Source organism: Marmota marmota, unplaced genomic scaffold, assembly GCF_001458135.2.
Source record: "Marmota marmota marmota unplaced genomic scaffold, marMar, whole genome shotgun sequence".
NCBI lineage: Eukaryota > Metazoa > Chordata > Mammalia > Rodentia > Sciuridae > Marmota > Marmota marmota.
In genome coordinates, this window is record NW_025999842.1 from 32,587,078 (window position 1) to 32,601,884 (window position 14,807).

At 37.3% G+C, this 14,807-nt stretch overlaps 1 long non-coding RNA gene across 1 annotated transcript in view; it reads right to left on the reverse strand.

Moving 5' to 3' along the window:
• Positions 1–1,465, reverse strand: part of LOC125612723 — a 43,007-nt gene extending 41,542 nt beyond the window's left edge. The window contains exon 1 of the long non-coding RNA XR_007343200.1: positions 634–1,465. This is a non-coding gene — a long non-coding RNA (uncharacterized LOC125612723). The remainder of the gene's footprint in view (positions 1–633) is intronic.
• Positions 1,466–14,807: the final 13,342 nt, after the last annotated feature.

A 14,807-nucleotide genomic window follows, 5' to 3' on the forward strand; every position in this document is an offset into this window, starting at 1 on the left:
ACTGGGAGCGAGATGCCTTTTTTGACGTCTTAACCTATGTTATTTTTCTTCTTTCTTTTTAATACCTAAATTCAGTAATCTACTGGTACTGAATACCAAGTGATAAAACCCCGTGGGTATTTCTTCACATCTTAACGCCTAAAACCATCTTAAAACCATCCATAAGAAAGTTCTGGTTATCCACTGTTCAGCTAAAATGGAAGGATGAGCCTTCAGCCAGCAGGCTCAGGCTGGTTATTACATTTCACATACTGGAGAAGTTAGTCGAAAAAACACTGAAGCATAATCAATTCAGGCAATGGCATTTTCATAAAATAGGAAACCAATAGATCACGTTTAAAACTGAGCAAAAATATTCTACACATATCACATAAGTTCCCGTAGGAAATCACACCCGCTAGGCAGCTCCCAAGGAAGGTAACTGACATTGGGATCAGAAATTCCGCTGATATAAATTCCATGAGGGCTGAGCCGCCCCAGGGCTGGGGCTCAGCGGGGCTTTGCACAGCGGCGGGGTGCTGGGAGGCGCTGGGGGGCGCTGACGCCGCAGCACCCGAGCACCGCTGCCCCGCCCTGGCCTCCTGGATTCCCAAACAAGCAACCTCGCTCAGATCCTGTTTGTGCTTCACTTACTTCCTGCGAGAAGCAGTTCGCTCGTGAACTGTGCAGCGGATCCCTGAAGGACTGGGGTTTCCTAGCTGGCACTTCCTCCTTCTGGTCCTTCTCTCCTGTGCGTTTGTTTTCTCAGAATGCGCACTCTCCCTCCTCCCGAGCCAGGGCTCCACTGATGGCAGGAAACAGAACGAGGCATTCTCCTCATTCTTAGAGAGTCAGAAAGCCTGGGAAAGGACTTGGCAAGACGGTCTCTGGTACCCTTCATCTCCACTGCTTTCAGCACCTCCGATTTTCCCCCAGATACAAGTGCAAAACCTGCCTTCGCGGATACCTGGAAAGTTCCAGACGTACCCAAGTCACCCAGGCCAGAGAGTGGCCTCTGAAACCTTGCTTCATAAAAAAAGGGACCAAGGGTTGTTGGAGAAGAGAACCAGGGGTCCCTGGGCCCAGGTCTTCATCTCGCGACTGTCCCTGCTCTGCTGCAATCTACCAGCCCTCTGCTGATTCCCCGTTTTCCTTCCTACCAGAGCCTTTGTTTATTGAAGGCCCCCAGATCCCACTGGGGAGTCTGAAAGTGACTTTTAGCTCTGGCACTTTCTCTAAATGTAGTGTCTCTTCCCAGTGTCAGCGTCTTTCCTCTTAAAGACGACTGGATGTTGTTACTGATTTTCTTGGAATGAGGTCAGCGGACATTATTTTCCCTTAAGAATGTTCTACTGTGCTTCAGAGACAATATTTAGCCAGGGAGAAGGACAAAAGGAATCCATGCGGGCCTGGGCACTGGCGTCCCTCCAATCTTGGCTTCACCCCACCATGCCAACACTATTTCCTCCCAGGCTTTTCTGTTACAGGACCCATTTCAAGTCTTTAACCTTTAAGTGAGTTAAAAAAAAAAAAAAAAGCATCAAAAGCTAAAGAAACCAGTCACTCCATACTCAGCCTAAGACAGGGGTGAAAAAGACCTATCTGGGCACGGGTTGTGACTCAGTGGTGGAGCACTTGTCTAGCATGTGTGAAGCATTGGGTTCGATCCCCAGCACTACATAAAAATAAATAAATAAAATAAAGGTATTGTATCCATCTACAACTAAAAACATATTTTTAAAAAAAAAAAAAAAACGTATCTGAAGTTATTTCTCCATCCTACCTGCTCACCCTAAATCTTAATACAGCCTTCAATTTCATCCAAGAAGGACCATTAGGGATACATAGAGCTGGTTCTCTAGTGCCCCCAGTTGACTCCTTCTACCTGCTGAAAACCATGGGAGAAAATCTAAACATCTTTCTAGAGCAAATAGACCAAGAATTCCCAGTCCCCATCCCATATCAAATCCAAATGATGATGATAAATGAATAACAGGGTGTATTCAATATTTCTGTCCCTTCACCCATTCCTTTACAGGGGATGACCACATTCACATCTCACCTCATCGGATCACATCCAGAGCTCCTGGTCTCATTGCACATGCCAGTGTCTTGTCTCCTGACCCTTACCTTCTTTCCTTTGTCTTCCCTTCCCTTGGTCTTTTATTATTATTAGTATTATTTTTTTATTTATATATGGACAGCAGAATGCATTACAATTCTTATTACACATATAGAGCACAATTTTTCATATCTCTGGTTGTATACATAGTATATTCACATCAATTCATGTCTCTATACATGTACTTTGGATAATAATGTCCATCACATTCCACCATCATTTCTAACCCCATAACCCCCACCCCTCTACCTTACCTAGAGTTGTCTGTTGCTCCCTTGCTCCCCTTCCCTACCCGACTATGAGTCAGACTCCTTATAAATAGAGGTAAAAAGAAAATGGCTTTAATTTGCTTCAGTGTGGATAGAATGAGATGAATGGAGACCTACTGATGGAAGGCTGAGAAATTATGCTTGGATGAGTGGGTTGTAGGGACAGCAGGCTGGCCCTGGCCCTGGCAAGTCATCATGAGCTGAGGAAAATGGCCACAGTGTTTCGGAAGACTCTATCTACTTGGCTTCTAGGAGTTACAATAGTCTTTCTTCCTTAGAAGAGATATCTAAAATTGGTCAGGGAGTACCAGGGGGTAGTATCTAAATCTCAACTCCCAGCATGTTTCCTGCTTGGAAACTGGCTCAGATGTGGTAGAAGTGAGGTGGACCCATAGCAGTCATCACATGCATCTGCAGGTGCAGCAGCAGAACCAAAGGTTGCAGGCTTTGTCAGGCAGGCCTCAGCAAGTATCTCTGGAAGGGAACAGATGGGTAATGAGAGCTCTATAATGGAAGTTTTTACCTTGTTAGAAACAAAGGCTCAAAGATGAACAGGCAGGCAGATCATGTTGTCATTCAATGCAAAGTTTTCTCAATCCATTTGTTTCAGTTATTTATTGCTACGTGTAAAGTCACCTGAATACACACATTTTTCTATGTCACAGTTTCTGTGGGTCAGGATCCTGGGAAAGTCTTCACAGGTGTCCTTCTTTCTTCATCTGGTCTCAAAATCTCTTTATATAGTCTCCTGAACAGGCTGTGTGGGCTTCCTCATAGCATGGTAGTCTCAAGGAAGTCAGATTTCCCAGATGCTAAAGTTTGAAAATGCATCACCTGTTTGGATTTTGTTTTGGAATTTGCATAGCATCAATTCTGCTATACTCTGTTAGACAAAACAGAAAGTTCTGTCCAGTTTCAAGGGGAAAGAACATAGATCCTACCCCTCCATGAGAAGAGTATAAAAGAATGTCCACATTTATATTAAACAAGTGACTAACCATACCTTTTGTGTTAAGTTTCTAGCCATACACAGTGGCACATACCTGTAATCCCAGCAAATAGAGAGGCTAAAGCAGGAGGATCATAGGTTTAAGGCCAGCTCAGCAACTTAGTGAGGCCCTGTGTCAAAATAAAAAATAAAAAGGGCTGGTGATGTGGCTCTGTGGTTAAACACCCCTGGGTTCAATCCCTGGTACAAAAAAAAAAAAAAAAGTTTCTGTCACCCTGATCTTTTCCAACACTTCTGGATGGCCTACTTTTGGCTTCTGCCTTCCACATTTCAAATAAAGATATTTTCCTCATGGAAAATGTCAGCAGGAAAAAAAAAAAAAGAAAATGTCAGCAGGTAAGGTAGGTAGGCTTCAAAGATGGCCTAATGGGGAATTATGGTTTCCAGTATTTCCAGATCCCTTCCCACATTGGATCTGGGCTGGCGGTATATAGAAGAAGTAATGCTGTGTGATTCCCACGGTCAGGGCATAAGAAGTCTGGACAATGCCACCTGGATTTTTGAAATGCTTGTTCCAGGGAAAGCCAGACCATATGTAAGAAGTCCAATCTGAGATGACCATGCTTTGAGTTAGCCCGAGCTAGCCATAAGGGGCCATAGATTGAGAGTAAAATACCTGGTCCGTGCTCAAAGGTTTCAGCCATCCTGGGTCAGGTGGCCAGACATGTAGAAGAAACCATCTTGGACCTTCCGCCTGGTGGAGCATTCAGATGAACAGCCTAGCTACCACCTAACTGTAATTGCATTTGAGCCTCCAAGTAAGAATTACATGAGTCTGGTCAACCCTCAGACTCTTGAGTAATAATAAACTGTTAATGGGAGTCAGTAAGTTCTGAGTGGCTTTTTTATGCTGCTAGAACTTCCAGTTTCATCAGTTCCACCTCAGAATGTCTCCGAAGTTGGAGTCTCTTGAGCTGGCCTTCACCATCAGCTACCTGCTAAGACAAGCTTGCCCACTGGTTTCTGAGCAAGGACTTGTGACTTTAAGGAAGCTGATTTTGGAGGTGGTCTAAAACATGTTCACAAGCAATTACATCATAAAGGAGTAAGGAGATAAGAACAGAAGTGCCATGGGAACTCAGAAAGACAGGGAGAGAGGGTTATTCCAGCCTGGAGCTGGTTGGCCTGAAGAGAGGGGAGTATTAAGTTGGATCTTAATGCCAAGTGTTAGTTTGTTGATTTATTTTCTTGAGCAGAAAAGTAATGTGATCAAAAACATGTTTTATGAAAATTAGTCTGGAGGCTAGGGGCACAGCTCAGTGTGCTTAGCATGTGTGAGTCCCTGGTTGAATCCCGGCACTCCCAAATTAGTCTGAAAGTGATTAATAAAGTTAACTGCATTTGGGGAGACACTACACAGGCGTTGTCAAGGAGGGTGAAGAAACCAATGAAGAAATTATCATGACCATCCAGGGAAAGAGCAATGAACCTATAAATCAGGCTGTGGCAGTGGCATTGAGCTTATTCACTTTATATGCATATGGTGATGAAATTATGACACCAGACTCCCATATTCCTTGAAAACAAAATAAGTTAACTCCACAGCTATCACTTTTGGGGGAAACATGGCTTTTAAAAGTATCTTAAAAATACTATGTTTGGGGCAAAAAATAAAAACTAAATTAAATTCATAATTTCACAATATATGATCCAAAATCATCTTTTAAAACATTTGTAGCCACTTCGAATATATTTACATCGATTAACAATTTTTTTGCCACTTACTCATCCCTTTGGCATGTTGGTAGTATAAGAAGCCTCCAAAACCAACTCAGGACAACATCATTACTGATTTAAAAACTTGGAGTAGCTGTTGTGAAAACTTGGGGTTTTTAAAAGTGTGAGCTCCCTCTGGTGGTCAAAATAGTCTTTGCTGTTCAAATTGGCCATGCATTTATATTTAAATGATTTTAATAAGTTAACTTCTCCTAGAACTGAATTTGCACTTTAACATTTTTTCTCGCTTGTTATTGAGTAGGCTCCATAACATTCATGGTTGATCTCAATGTCTATTATTGTTATAATTGTAATTAGCAGTTTTCAATAGTGTTTATTGAGTTTCAGACTATAACAAAAAGCAATTATCACATAATTAATGAATAAGCTAATTTATTACAAGTGTTCCAAGGAAATGAGGTCATCACTAATAAAAAGTCCTCATTGATGAGTCTATTTCTCTTAAAACGTGCATTTCACATCAGAGTCCCATCATTCCTTACAGGAAGAGGTCACCCTCTGCAAATTCCTCTGAATTTGCCTCTTACACAAGGGGACAGGGTCAGGTGAAAGCAGTTGTGAGGAGGGCATTGGTGGGGGTGGGAGAAATGGAAATGAAAGGAAAGACCAATTTTCAGTGTCTACTATGTGTCAAGTGTTCTGCTTTATATTTTACATCTGCTATTTCATCTGAACTTCTAGAAAAATGTTATTAAATTCCTCTTCTATTCACTAAAAAAACTTTAAGCTCTTACAAGTCATAATAAGGTACAGAAATGAAGTAGACCTCAGCTTGTAACCAAAGGCTTGGTCCTTGTCCTTGATGCCAACCCAATAGCAAAGACAACATCTTGAGAAAAGGAAAGAGGTTTATTCTTTGCTAGCAAAGGAGAAACACATGGGACTCCTGTCCCAAAGGCTGTGATTCTGCCTATCCACAGGAACAGGGGGCTTTTATAGAGTTGACTCAGAGAAAATGAGATTAGGGAGGAGAGATAGGGAATGAGAAGATCAGGGAAAAGAAGATCAGAGAGGAGATCAAGAAGGAGGTTAGGGAAAAGGAGATCAGGGAGGAGAAGTTTAGGGAAAAGAAGATTGGGAAAAAGAAAAAAAAATGTAAGTTTCAAGGCCAAAAGTCAAAGCATCAAGTGAATCCCTCTTACAAGTTCTGCCTTTAAGATGATCAAGGTAGACTGCAAGAGTAGCTGAAGCCAACTTAAGCAATTATGAGCCTAGCTCTGAAAAGGTTTGCGCCTTTGGAAGTAAAAAAACTGTCAGAGTAGTTTTTAGTCACCAGAAGTAACAGTGGTCAGAAATGATGAAATGATGAAAATAATATGGCTAGATTCAGGAGCAAGCAGCTTTCCCAGTCCATTACTGTCCATTCTCAGGTTCTGGTCTTAATTAAAATCCCATCCAGCTGCCTACCTTGGCACAATTTTTCGGTGGAATTGCATCTTTGGGTAAGGTAAGGCCCAAAGTGAACAGTGAAGCTAAAAATAGTGTGTAATCAGAGTTACTCTTGAAAAGCACTTAAATTGTTCTTAAAATCATCCAGACCAAACATGGTCTTGTAAATACAATTTGGTACTGTGAATCTTTTATATCCCAAAATGTGAGGACTACTAAGCTTAATTCCAATGAGCACAAAACTGAGTCCTTATGCAGATGCCGGAGCATTCAGTCCATTCTGCTTCTAGATGACTGTCAAATTGCTGGTCCTTACTAAAGCAATTGGTGGAGAATCCAAAATGTTGTGATTTGCCTTCATGGTTTATTCCATTCTGTATTAAGATGAATGCTGTTTTTAACTTAGCATTTTTAATTTTACTTAGTGTTGTAATCCAACACTTCTAATTTAGGATAGATGCACTTTTGTTATTACTATAAAGATCAAACTAAGACTAAAATGTGCCACAGTATTGGTCCTATAGTAGGTGCGCAATAAATGTTGAGTGGATTGTTTCATTTGAACTATATACACATATTACTTGAAAAGTTATAGAAAAGAATTTTGCCACCTTACTTTTGTCTTTCTAGTGGGCATTTCATCATTGGTTCCACTGAATATTGATCATTCTTATCCCCTAGAGCATTGATTTTCCATCCTCCTGAGTAGAATGGAACTTATTTGGGGTTTTAAGGTAAACCTAAAGTTAAATATACACTTGGTGGATTTTACTTGTAGCTTATGTTTTTTCCCCTCATTTTTTAAATTGGTGCATTATAGTTGCACATAATGATGGCATTTGTTGTTACATATTTGTATATGCATACAATATAACAGTGTAATTTGACCAATATCACTCCCCAACACTTTAATTTCTTTGAATTTTGAAGGCAATCAATTATAAAGGTTGATATTGATAAATATGCCAGATGATATAAGGTGAAGGTCAAGGAATTTAGCACCTGAACTAGGGTTTATTCCTGTCTTTTCTAAAGATAACCCAAAATGTTTTGGTACATCAAAATTCTATCCAGCAAACATCTGTGAACAACTTTCTATATCCCAAGCACTCCCAGAAGCATAACAAGGGAAAAAGAAACAAACAACAGATAGTTCATACTCTGTATTTTCAATTTTCTCCCTTTCAAACATAACAATGGTTATTTTTAATAAGATGTACTTGTACCGTGAAACCACAATCTCCTTCTTTCTTCTCATTAAATTTATTAGCTGGAAAAATACAAAGCAATTATTATAAAAATTCTTTCAAATTTAATTACCAGATTAAGAATATTCCTTTCAATATCCTAGCTTTACAACTGCCAACATTATTAATAAAATTTAATGTAATTTGATTTATCCAATGTTCTAATTCATCAGTTCTAATTTAGGACATCTAACAGCTCATGAATAAGGAAGCCAGTTTACAGGCATTTTTTGTGTAGACTACTTCAATCATTTTTATATATTGTTATCATGAGATTATTAATGAATGAGAATCTATTCTTATTAAATGGAAAAATATTAAGAAATATTTTTTCTCTTTTCATAAATCATAAAAAAAATGAAAAAAAAATGTGGGCTTTCCCTTTCTGACCAAATATGATAGGTGTTTGATGGTATGATTACAATTTGCAGTTCTCTAGCTACTAAGAAGATTTTTGTACCTTTAAATATATTTATCAGCCATTTTAATTCTTTTATAAAGTGCCTATTTAAGTCTGGTCATTTTGCTTCTTGATTCATATATATTCTGGAGATTACTTTTTCATGGCTCTATGGATTCTAAATACTTTCTCCATTTTGTTTCATTTCTTTCAGTTTTTTAAGAAGCAGATATTTTTAACTTGATCCTTAAAACAGTCTTGAATAGCCTTTGCTTTTGAAAGATATTTTTGCTGGGTATTGAATTCTAACTGATAGTTTTTTTTTTTTTTTTTCCCTTCCAGAATGTTAAAGATGTGGACTCACTGTCTCCCAATTCACACTGCTTTTAAGATTTTTATCTTTATCACTGGTTTTAATTATTTGATTATTATACTTCTTGTAACATTGCCTTCAGAAGCATTTTCTAATATTTTTCAACTTTTTCTCTCTTCATGTTACATTTTAAATAGTTTCAATTGCTATGTCTTTGAGTTCAGCAACCTTTTCCTCTGCTAATTCTAATCTGCTCTTAATCCCATGTTATTTTTCATTTCAGACATTGTACTTTTCATCCCTTATAGACAATGTATTTTTCATCTCTTATAGTTCTATGTGGTTTTTACATGTCTTTAACATCATGTTTAATCTTTCCTCTATTTTTAGAAACATAGCTGTAACAACTGTTCTAATGTCCTTATTTATTTTGGATTTATCATCTGTGTAATTTATCAGTTCTTCTCTATTGCTTGCTTTTCTATTCATTTTGGGTCATATTGTCCTGCTAGTCAGACATTGTGAATTTTCCCTTGTTAGAAGGTAGACTTTTGTATTTCTACAATTATACATACACAATGGGATATCATTCAGCCCTAAAAAAGAAAAAGATAATGCCATTTGTCATAACATAGGTGAGCCTAGGGGACATTATGCTCAGTTAAATAAGCCAGACATAGAAAGAAAACTATTGTACAGTCTCACTTGGATGTGGAAGCTAAGGAAAAACAAATTAAAGTACACAACAATAGAGAATAAAACAGTGGTTAACATGGACAGGGGTGATAGATGAAGAGGAAATGGGAAGGTGTGGGTCAAAGGATACTGAGAAGCAGATACGTGGGATGGACAGTAGATATCTAGATATCTACTGCACAGCATGAGGATGATCAGCAATAAAACTATTCTGTGTTTTGATTTATGCTACGTAAGTAGATTTTAGTTATTTTTGCCACAAAAACAAAAAAATGGGTATTGATGTGAGATGATGGATATGTTAATTTGCTTCACTGTAGTCTCCATTTTATTTTCTGTATGTACCCCATGATGTTTTATCACATACCTTAAATATACACAATAAAATTTATTTTTTAAAAAAGATGTGTGTATGTGTTAGTATTTACTTCTCTGTGCATTAAAACTATCTGCAACAACATAAGAAATTGAAAATAGTATTTAGTAAAGGTAGTAAGGAAGAGTTCAGAAACTGAGATAGGAAAGCTTATATGCTAAATTTTTAAAATTTTGAATTACATGAATGTGTTATATACTATATTCAAAATATTAAGTAAAAGAGAAACATAAAGCCATTTATTTGGAACATTGGTATATATATATTATAAATCAATAGAAAAAATAATTTGCATATTTCAATGAATAATTAATTATTAACAATTCCTAGTGAGACAGAGATTGTTTCTGTTTTTCACAGCAGAGCATTTCTCTTGGGGAATTTTTTAAAGTTCTAAGCCCCCACATGTGACTTCAGACATGCATGAAGGTCCAGGCCAAGGCACGTGACTGTGGCTTTAAAGGCTTACCTTTGTTCAGTGTATCCTGTAGCAGTTCTGGGGTCTGGCAGCCAAGCCAGTGCTCTCTTGGCCCTCAGCAAGTGAGGAGTCTGTTTCTGTGGAAAGCAGGGGGTTATTACCATAAAGTTTCTACTTATAGTTAATTACTACCCAGCTTCACAGAAAGACAAAGGACAATGCATTTTGGGAGACTCCTCTGCAATTAGTGAAAACTCCAGGTATGACAAACCTCACTAGCCTTAATGAGGAGGCTAAGATTAATTTAATTACTTGGCCATGCAATGCTTACACCAAATCCTCTATTAGACTCACAACATGGAAAAGCCAATATGGTTATAGATGAGTGAAGACACCGCATCAATAAGAAATGTTGATGCTATTCATCACTCTGAAGTTTCATTAGAGCTGCAACAGAAACCACTTCCTCCCTCATGACTGGTTGGTTAGCTTGCTGTGCTCCCAAGGGTGCAGCTCCTGCAGACCTGACAAAGCAGGTAAGAGAGTAGCACCCTGTCTTTTGCCCTTTTCCTCCAGCTCCCTGGCTGCCTGCATTGCTGCATGTGTCGTCATCTGAGCACTGAGATGACACCATTCTCCAGAGGCCAATGATACTACAGCCAGCACTAGAGACATTCTGGAATGAGCCAAGTGGAGATGATTAGTAGCAAAAGGAAGTCTTCAAATGGGGGCCTAAGAAGCAGGACTGGAAAGGAGTCACATAGAACGTGTGAATAGTGAAGCACATCATGCAGGATAAGCCAGGATCTGCAAGGTAGAGGGTATATTCTGCATGTGCAATATATTTGGTCAATGGAAAACCGTGCAAAAGTCTCATGGCAATTCCTCAAAAATACTGTCTCACCATGAGTTTCCAAAGGTCTAATTATGGAAATGTAGCAACAGCTGTAATGGGAGTGATAAACTCCATTGACAGGCCTGAGTCTTAGTGCTCTGCAATGACAGTCCTCCTCAAATAGCCTTGAACAACTGTTCCACTACTTAGATAAGTGTTTATTGTTATTTATTTTTATGTAGTAATAACTTGACAGTACATAATGGAACAATGAAATAGAAATGCCTGTTAATTAGTAGAGTACAGAAAGAGCCTATGCCCTGGTAAAAATTGCAGCTCTGTCATTTAATAACTTAAGCTACTTAATAGATTTGTGTCTCAAGTTTCTTACCAGAAAAATGGAAATAATATGATTAGAAAACTAATAACATTTGCCTCCATGATGTTGTAGAGAAGAAACAAGGTAATGCAGATATTGTACTTCCTGTGATGCTCGACAATAGGAAGCTTTCAGTAATCTCTAGTTGTTGTTACTATTGTTATTACAGTTGCTGCTGCTATTATTACTCTCACCTTTTCTCTCGCTTCCTACATTTAGTCTGTTAACAAATCTTTCAGTATAAAATCTGATCCTCCCTCTTGGCCCAGAATTTGTCTCTTGATTGAAAATATGTGTACCTCTTGGTTCCTAGTCTCATTCTTGTATGTCTCATACTTTTGAGTGTTTATAGAGATAACTACAATTGTCATTTTCATAATCCTATAGCATGAGTATTTGTTTCCTAGAAACCTAATATTGAAAGCACAGAGCATTGCTACAAGCATTAAATGAAATAAAGACTCAATATAGCTACACTAATCTGTGCTTTCTAAATTTACTGATGAAAGTGAAGAAAGTAGGTTGGCATGGAATTTGCACAATTCCTGGATCACACTGATTTGAATTCAGTGTGCTTAGATAAAAATATTGTTTCCTTCCAGGAGGTTTCCAATTTTTCAAAGAAAAATGCTCCTGTTTAGTGCATTATTTGACACAATGAGTGGCCTTTCATTCTGGAGGAAAAATTAGATGAGAATGTCACCATTTTTCCAGAGGTAAAGATGCTCTGGCAGAAGTCACAAGCAAGGTGGGGTCTCCAGAACTGTATGATCAACAATGCCAGTGGTGTAGCCATCCGTGGTGCATTCATTCAGCAGAGGTAGCAGTTATCCTCATGTGATCAGCATTGACTTCCTGTTGTGGCCAGGCTGGTGGATTTGTGATGGCAGAGAGCAGGAAAGAAACTAGACCCCAAATGAACAGATGAGCAGCCAGAACTCAAGGAGAAAGTCAGTGACTACTTGAAAACCTTCTCAGAAAACACTTGCCTAGGATATTCTGAATTGTTGAATGTATCCTCTTTTTAGAAAAATGAGAATTTTATTTCTCCTGCAGAAAAAAAAGCCAAGAATATCAATTGCTCTTAAGAAAAGATAGTTTATCTATTAGAAAATTTAAAAACCTAGGGAAGCAAATGCATTTCTTTTGAACATTTACATGGAACCTCTCTTATCACCTATTATGTGAACTTGACAATTTTAGATACGTTGTAGAGGACTCAATAAATATTGAGTTAATGTTTAATGAAATGAAACTACCAGCCTGCTGTTATTATCATCCTTATTTCCATGCACTGAACTTTACAACAAGGACAAACACATTATCATCTTTAAGCTTTGTTAAAGCCATCAATGTAAAATTGGTCAACGTTGAAATCTTACAGAAAACTATAGTTAGTAATAGTCTCCACATGTATTTTACTTTTTTCAATCCCAAATCTCAAAGCATTTAGAAAGAAATACTATTGCAACCTTTTTAAAATAGAAAAATACTAGGTAATTATGAGAAATAATTGCAATCTAAATAATAGGTAATAAAACATAAATTTTGATGTAAATCTATATTTATTTATATTTTAATTTTTATTTTTCTCTCCAGTGCTGGGGCTTTAATCCAGGGCCTCATGCATGATCGACAAGTGGTCTACCACTGAGCAACATCCCCAAACCCTGCTCTATATTTATTAAGAAGAATATTCTTGAAAATACTTTTGTTTAAAAAAAGTTTAAAATATGCATAATGGCTTTTGTAAAAATATATAAGAATATATGTAAAATTTTCAAAGATGAGTATGTGTTTATAAAAAAGAAAATTACTGGAAGGTATAAAAAACAATTTTTCATGGATGAGGTGGGAGGCAGATTAGAAGCAAAATTTGTTTTTATATTTAATATATTTTCTGCTTTTATAATAATGGGAAATATTGCTTTACATTCAGAAAAATACAGCTAGCTTTATAAAACTGTGTAGCAATAATCTTAAAGAAAACATTTTTAATTTCTAAAAATCTTACCACTCAATAGTTATTTATATATTTAATCATATTATTTGTACTATATTGCTTAAACTAATGTTTTATAAGAAAGCATTAAAAACTCAGTGCTTTAAAATATTAGTTTATCATTATAGCCCATGAGTCTGTGGGACATTTGAGGACTGACTTAGCTAGGTTGAGCCTGAGTGATGTTATGCACTAAATTGTGGTCCCCCAAATTTATATGTTGAAATCCTAATATCTAATACTTCAGAGTGTGACGATATTTGGAGAGAGGGTATTTGAAGAGATAACAGTTAAATGAGGTTATTGGGCTGAGCCGTAATTCGTTATCACTGTGGCCTTGATAAGAAATGACATTGAGACACAGACATGCATAAAAGGAGAATACTGTGTTACCATAAAGATGGCCATCTATAAGCCAAGAGGCCTCAGAAGAAACAAACCTGCCAACACCTTGAGTTCAGACTTCCAGCCTCCACACTGTGAGAAATAAATTCCTGTTGGATAACTCACTTGGCCTATGGTACTTTGTTATGGCAGTCTTGGCAAACTAATATCACTGGTATCAACTGGTCTCAATTGGCTTGTCCAGGTACTTTAAGTGGGGCAACTTTCTTCTAATATCTGAATTCCTTCTGGCACTTGTGGATTATCCCTGGCATATCCTCTCTTGGATGATAGGGATGCAAGAGAGAAAGTGGAAACATGATAAAGAGCTAATCTCAAAGCTAGTACACTATTACATCTGTCTTATTCTATTAGCCAAAGCAATTCATATGAGTAAGCCTAAGAGAGAGAGAATAATACCCTGCTTACTACAGGAGGATATCACAAAGTGGCGTGGTAAAGGCTATGGCTTTCAGGGTGGAAGAGTGCAGTGAGGGAATTGGGGCCAATGATATAATCTATCATAATACCTTAGAGGTTCACATTCACAGCCCAGTATTACACCACAGCCCAGTCTCTTCTACATACTATATGTATATATTTTTAACTTTACTTAACATTTAATCCTAAAACACATTTAAGAATAGGATTTATAATTTTATTGAATGCACAATGTACATATTACATCCATTGTTTTTTTAAATTGGGATTACAGAATTATCTTTACAATTGCATAAAAGGACAGTGAGGAAGCAGAATAAAGAAAATCACATTGAAAAACTGCTTCTAAAAATCAGTCAATACAATTAACATGTAAAGTTGAAATTTTAATTCAAGTGAAAAGCTCACAGTAGCACAGTAGAGTGTTTTCTATATAGCAAGCATTCAATCTGTTTGATGAATAGGTTTTATGTGAGTTTGTTTTGAATGTGATAACCATTGCTAAAAAAACACATCAAAATGTGGGAAGTCACATTTGTTGAAACACAAAAACAACTGCAACAATAGAAACAAAATAATGATGACAGTAGTAACTATAAAATGTCACAATTTGGTATCCGCCATCAGTTTTCTGGTTAGAAACATGTGGGAGCATTTTATGGGTCTGCTAAAACTTTTGATCCACTTGAATAGAAGATTGGCTGAAATTTAGCCATTCTGATATCATTTTTTTAATATCATGAAACTATTTTTACTCCCGCAAACACTTTTACTTAATATAAAAGGAATGCAAGAAATTATCAGAGAAGTT